Genomic DNA, 7,148 nt, shown 5'->3' on the forward strand with positions numbered 1-7,148 from the left:
TGGAACCATGACCTCAGAATTAAGTCTTACACATAGCCCATTCATTAGACTGAGGTAAAAGCATGTGAGAAGACACACAAAAATAGTGCCTTGAAAAACCGAATACATTGTAAAACCAACACAAGGAAGAACAGGAGCTTGAAATATCACTACTTGCTAGTCAGGATTATTACTTGAGTGACAAGCAGCTGGTATTTAAAGTAACATTTAAAGAAGCGTTTTAAAGCAAATGCAAACAGCTTACAGAACTCATCCCGATCAACTCTCTAAAACAAAAAAGCCCCAAATTTTCTCCTCAGAAAATGGTAACTGTATTAAAGAGGACAAAAAAATTCCTTTCCACTATACTGATTTGTGTCTCCTAAACTATCACCTCATTTTTCAGCTTATCAGGTATCAGCTTATTATAGTTTTGGCTGAGTGAAATTCTTCTCCAGCTGCTATATTGAAATTATTCATTCAGCTATGGGCAAGTTGTTTGCTTTTAATGTAGATGAATGTTAGAAGAAAATCGCCTTTGTGTGCCTTAAGTTTATAATCCAGTACGAGGCACCTCACAGTTATCGAGTTGAGCTGTGTTCTGGTCACCTGCAGCCCCTCCTCATTTGGCACTGGAGCCCGAGAGCTGACAGCTGATGGCGTTCCTCTGATGAAGTTTCTTTCACAGCCTAATTAAACCATCCTATTTCCATCGATTTTCACTTTTTGTGACATGTCAAGGAAGCCATGAACTGTAAGACTTGTATTTAGCTCAAAGTTAAAAAGTGGGTGGCCAAGTTTCAGCGTCAGATCTTCGTTTGAAAGCAGGACCCAAGCCAGAGAAACCCGGGGTGGCTTTCTCTTCTCAGGTTGAACATGCAGAAAGAAGCCCTGCAAGTGTCCCGAGTGCCTCCCAGAGATGACTGCAGAACACCACACGCTGCCAGTTTTCATGCCCACTGAGAGGGCCACATTGGCTTTCAGGTACGGTCAGCAGTGCAGGAGCCACTGCTAAAACACGCAGCTGACCCTGCGCTAGCAAAGGACTTCATATTTTCTGTGCACTAGAAGGGGAAGGACATTACAACAGTTGCACAAGAAATAAACCAGAGTGTTTCAGGCCTCAAACCAATAAAATTACACCTATGCTGCATAGGAAATGAATCATCTGAGATCTTGCTGCTGCAATTATTTTCCACCAAAGACGAAACAATGACTTCTTACTGGAAGCAATGGCTTTGCACTGCACTAACCTTGAAGGCTCCAGTTACCACTTGGTGTTGAAATATGAAAAGTTGTTTTCAGGAAACTGCACCCAGTTTTCATCTCAACTGCTTAACTGCCTAAGGTGAAGAACACACGTGTCTCTGACAAAGGCTCCATGCAGCAGCTACTCCTTCACCCTAACGGCTGCTGGAGGCTGAGCAGCACCTTTCTGGGGTGGCTGGAAGCACGGTCAGGGTCATGGTGGCAAGGCTAGCCCTGACAGCAGCAGGCTTTACGCCAGCCTGGTCCTAATGCCAAAGCGACCGACCATTCGACTACCCTTGTTCCCAAAGACAGCACTTCAGCAAGGCTGCTGCCGCCAGAACAAAGCTCAGGGGTTTTCAGTTGCAGTTCATGTCGGTAATTTCTCACCACACACATCCTTTGAAGAAAACAAGACTGTCATAAAACAAGGCTGACACTGAACAGTCAAAATGATGGGAAGCAGGCAGAGGGAAGATCACAGAACCATCTCAGTTGGAAGATGTAGTCCAGCCATTACCCAGCACTGCCAGATAACCACTAAACCATGTCTCTATGCACCACATCTATATGTTTTCTAAATACATCCAAGCGACTCCACCACCTCCCTGGGCAGCCTGTTCCAATGCTTGACAACCCTCCCCGTAAAGAAATTTTTCCTAGTATCCAGCCTAAGTCTCCCTGGCACAACTCGAGGCCATTGCCTCTCATCCCGTCTCCTCCTTATTTAGGAGGAGAGACTGACCTCCACCTCACTACAACCTCCTGTCAGAGAGTTGTAGAGAGCAATAAGGTTTCCCCTGAGCCTCCTTTTCTCCAGGCTAATTACCCCCGGACTCTCAGCTGCTCCTCATAGGACTTGCTCTCCAGACCCTGCACCAGCTTCGTTGCCCTTCTCTGGACACGCTCCAGCACCTCAGTGTCCTTCTGTGTCCGGTTTTGGGCCCCTCACTCCAAGTGTTCAAGGTGTGACCTCAGTGCCGAGTACAGGGGACTACCACAGCCCTAGTCCTGCTGGCCACAGTGTTTCTTACGCAAGGCTACTGGCCTTCTTGGCCTCCTGGGCAGGCTGCTGGCTCATACTCAGCTGCTGCTGACCAGCACCCCCAGGTCCTTTTGCACCAGGCAGCTTCTCAGCGACTCTTCTCCAAGCCTGGAGCCTTGCAGTGGGAAATGTGACAAGAGACCAGCTGTATGAGAGCCTTCTCGGGGTATTTCCGTGTACTGCACCTGTATGTAACAATCATACCAACGCCACAGGTCCACTTCTAACCTTACTCACTGATACCAGAGTAAGCCAGATAAGAAAGCGATAGCTTAAATTCACATGGTATGTGATCAGGCACCATTTCTTCACATGGCTGCAGAGCTGCCTGCAGCATTTCAGCCCTTCGGGAGACTTCCAGCCTCCTGACTAGTGATGCTAACACTGAACTGGACCAAGGGAAATAAACCTTCCTTATCATTCTAAAGTCGGTCCCAAAGAAAAACTATGACAAAGCAGACAGTCTCAAAATATATCCTGGAGATTATTTTGTCTTTTGTATTTAAGAACTATTTTTAAAAGTCACTAACTTCAAAATGAGATTGTGATTGGATTAGTTCCACTGAGTGGCTTCCAGTCTATGTGTAGAAACGAGCACAGCTACTTAAATAAAAACTTTCAAGCACTGTCAGTTGTCTGCCAAATGGTCTTCTAAACAAAAGAGCCCTGGCAGGGGAGAGGAAGGATATTAGGAGAGCTGGAGAACAGGATAGGATGAACTTCCTTGGAGGACATTCCCGTAAATGCCATCAAGTATCAGGTACACAGGTTAAAACCTAAAGCAGTAGTATCCTGGGCATACACATCAACACAGAAATAGCGAGGAGAGTTACTCCTTACTTAGAGAGTGTGTGGAATACAGCCATAAAACTCTAGGAAGATGTAGTCAATGAGGTTTGATACATACGAAGTGAAAAGCGAGGAGAAGGAGGAGCGCTCGCAAAGCCATGCCAGAGCTATCTGTAGGTGCTCTGCAGTGGGGCAAGATCGGGCTTGCAGCACAAAGTCTGCTCGCTAAATTGCCAGCCTAAGCCACAGCATCTCGAGTTTTGTTTGCCCTGGATACAGGACACCTACAAGAAAGGACAGCATCTGTGGAATTACACCAGTGAAGGTTCTGGACTTCAACTTTTCTTCTCCGCACAGGTTTGCGGTTTGAGATTTCCTACCCTGGCACCCCAGGCCTTCCCGCACTCCACACAACACACCCGTACCGAGTGATACCAGTACAGCACCAGTACACCACATTGCCTCACTTACTGACAGGTGATTCACGGGGAACCAACTAACTCAAAAATCCTTCCGAAAATGAATGACAGAGAGAATGCATATGCGAACACTTCAGAAACTACAGCAGAGAGCTACAAATGAGAGGGCAGTGAGTCTTAAACACTCGGGCGCACGTGAGAGTTAGCGTTGGGCGTTCATGCCCCCAAAGGGGGAGAAACCTCTCTTAGAAGTCGACACCAATCTTGACTCCATATTTAATTCACTGCTTGAGGCACAATGGCTTTTACATCCACCTACTTGTTCAATTACTGTAATTAGTTATGAGAACTCAGATCTGAAGTAGTAAAACCTTTTATTCCTAAGCACCTCCTTAACCCAGCTCCATACAAGCACGAAAACATACAACTGGATTCCCCAAAACTAACAAACGCACTTTGAATCTGTTTAGGGTGATCAAAATATTATATAGGTTCCAAAGGACATTGTGAACGTTGACAAAAAACTCCCGTGAGGCACGCCAGCTGAGATGCAACGATCGGCACCTCTAGAGCCAGCCGATGAAACACCGGGTCCAAGGCACTTACTGCAACACGGGATAGTTCTGTGCGTTACGTAAACGTCGAGGGTTTAGCTCACTTTAAGGAAGTACCAACATTGCCCAAACAGATAAACCCTGAGAAGTTCTTTCTGCCCCTACAAGTAACTGTGATGCTGACCCTGCACAAAGAGATCGGTTCCATTCACAATTAGATACAGTTCTGAAAAGGAAACTACTAGTACCACATTAAAATAAGAATCCTCAAGTAACCTTGAAGAAGTTAACACAATAGCCTTCTCCACATACCAAACCTCAGAGTAACAAAAACAACAAGTGCCCAAGAAACAAGAAACACAGTTTACACATCCAAAAGCAACTATTCCTAGAAGCAGTCAGAAAAGAGGCTCCAAATCAGCAGAAAGTCACAGAAATGGATACGAGACCAGAACAAGGGAAAGAATCCCAGATAGCAGGGACCTAGAGACCCCACTGCTGGCGGACAGCCCCCTGCATCCTAGGTCTGGAGCCGGTACTGCCATCAGAAGGTCTCCATCAACTACAAACTGGAGCTGACTTCCACCCGTCCAGGGCTGCTGAACTCCAGGAAGGGATGATTTCCTCTCCCCCCACGTCAAGGTAGGCAGCTGCTGCATACACTCTTATCGCACCGGTCGGTTTGGCAGCAGACAGCTTACGTGGCTGAAACAGCACAAAGAAAGCCCAGTTCTTAATGGTTTAAATTCTGTGCTATGTCACAAAGAACAACCAACCCACCGAGCTTTCGCTGTGATGCACATCCTACCTCGGCAGCAGTGTATCACTCCACCAGCTGCGCGAAGGAGCAGAACAACCTGGAAGTGCTGGCGACATGAAGATCAGTGATTTGGTTCAGACAGCAAGTCTTACTTATCCCCAGTGACAAAGAGGGAATAAAAACAAGACAAAGAGACAACAGCTCATAAGGGAAGCGAGTGAGTGTTGGTAGTTGCTCCCACCAAAACACAGGCAGATGGACTTGCTGACCACAAGGCCGTTCAGAGCTGAAATTACAGAGCATAACTCTGCAGAGAAATTAGAGCAAAACACTCATTTCATCAAAACTTGGAGGTATCAACTCACAATTATTTTCCCCTCACTTAAAACTGCTTTGTGTTTGCACTGTTGCAGCTCTCAGTGTGAAGTTCTCAATGTGCTCAAATTAAATATATTGAGAAACCCATCAGAATAATCTCACAAAGCAACTGAGGTGGGAAGGGACCTCTGGAGATCATCTAGTCCACTCCCCGCTGCCCAGAGCAGGGGCAACTAGAGCAGATTGCTCAGGGCTGTATCCAGGTGGGCTTAATACCCCCAGAGAAGAAGGCTCCACAACCTCAGAGATCTATTCCAGCGTCTGATTATCTTCGCTGAAAAAAATCTTATGTTTGAATGGAATTTCTTGCATTTCAGTATGTGCCCGCTGTCTTTTGTCCTGTCACTGGCCACCACTGAGAAGAGCCTGGCTACATCATCTTCACTCTCATGCATCAGGAGTTTACACACCTTCTCTCCTCAGACTCAGCTCTCTCAGCCTCTCCTTGCATATCAGATGCTCCAAGTCCTTAATCACCTTCACTGCTGTTCACTGGACTTGCTTCAGTCTTTCCATACCTCTCTTGTACTGGGGAGCCCCGAACTGGACCCAGCACATCAGACGTGTCCCAGAGGGCTGAGCAGAGGGGAAGGATCATCTCCCTCGACCTGATGGTAACACAATGCCTAAGGTAGCCTGGGAGGCCATTGGTGGTCTTTGCCATCAGGATGCATTTCCGGTCCACCAGGATTCCCAGGGCTTTTTTTCTGCAGAGCTGCTCTCCAGCAGGCTTGCCCCAGCCCTTCCTGGGGCCTGGAGTTATTCCTCCAGAAGCAGAACTCTGCACTTCCCGTTGCAGAATTTAATGAGGTTCCTGTCGAACCACGTCTCCAGCCTGTCAAGGTCCCTCTGGATGGCAGCACAACTATCAGCTGTATCAACCCCCCTCCCAATTCCTTATCTTGTATACAACATCCCTTAATATTAATTTCATAAGTAAAATATTGCTTAAGGAAGTTGCACTGTTGGGCATTTCCTTCAGATTTCAAATAATTTGTTGCCTTATTTAACATCATCTCCTATTTTCAACATTTTCCCCTTACAAGCGCTAGTGCCGAACTGTGTGTGTTATCTTAAGCATCAGCTGCACCAAAACTGTTCTGAGGCAGAAGTACCCCCTCTCCTGTTCTTTTTTTAATACATACCAGGATGCCTCAGTGCCATCGCTCCTCAGCACCGTACTGGGAACTGGCATGCAGTTGCTTGTCCGCCGCAGACTTCTCAGAAGTGCTGCTTTCCAGGATACAGGCCCTCTTTCATAAGGCAGCGCTTGCGTTCCCCCTGCTCTGGCATACAACTTGGCTTTTGGCTGTATTAAAGACACGCTGTGTCTGAATGTGCCTCCAGAGCAAATTGTGAGAGCTCCACCACCATTTACTATTCTGCTAGCAATTACTATCAGTAACAGGTTTTTTTGTTTACTTCTGGGACAATGATGAAAGCACTCCACAGTACTGGGAGCAGCGCAAGTACTCACTGGAATCAATCAGAAGGACCCTCTTCCTGTCGCTTCGCCAGTTTTCAATCCAATGCTGTACTGACAGCTACTTTTCTAAAACCAAAACACTTTAGAAAATTAAACATCTTCTCTATCAGCTTCATCCACACGATGGACAGCTACATCTTTGGTATCTTTCAGCTTTCGGTTGGTGGGGAGGAAAGGCAGGAAAAAAAGGCAGAAGGTGGGCAGAGCTGGGCACTGCTGGTGAACGTTTTAGGAAACACCACAAGCACTTCTTGCACCGCTGCATACAGAACTCCATCCTTATGACCACACACTACTTACACCCTACAGAAAGGGTTATTTCCAGCCTGTTGGACATCCCAAGTTTTGGGGAGGTTTTATGGATGCCAGAAGAGCAAAACATTCACAGAGGTTTTCTAGGGCGGAAGCAGAAACTCAGGTGCCTATTCATGAGCTTTAATTTCTATTCATTGAAGCCTAAAGATCAGAAAAAGCCTTCCCCCTCTTTCCC

The sequence above is a fragment of the Buceros rhinoceros genome, unplaced genomic scaffold (genome assembly GCF_000710305.1).
Source record: "Buceros rhinoceros silvestris isolate BGI_N320 unplaced genomic scaffold, ASM71030v1 scaffold7447, whole genome shotgun sequence".
Taxonomy (NCBI): Eukaryota; Metazoa; Chordata; class Aves; order Bucerotiformes; family Bucerotidae; genus Buceros; species Buceros rhinoceros.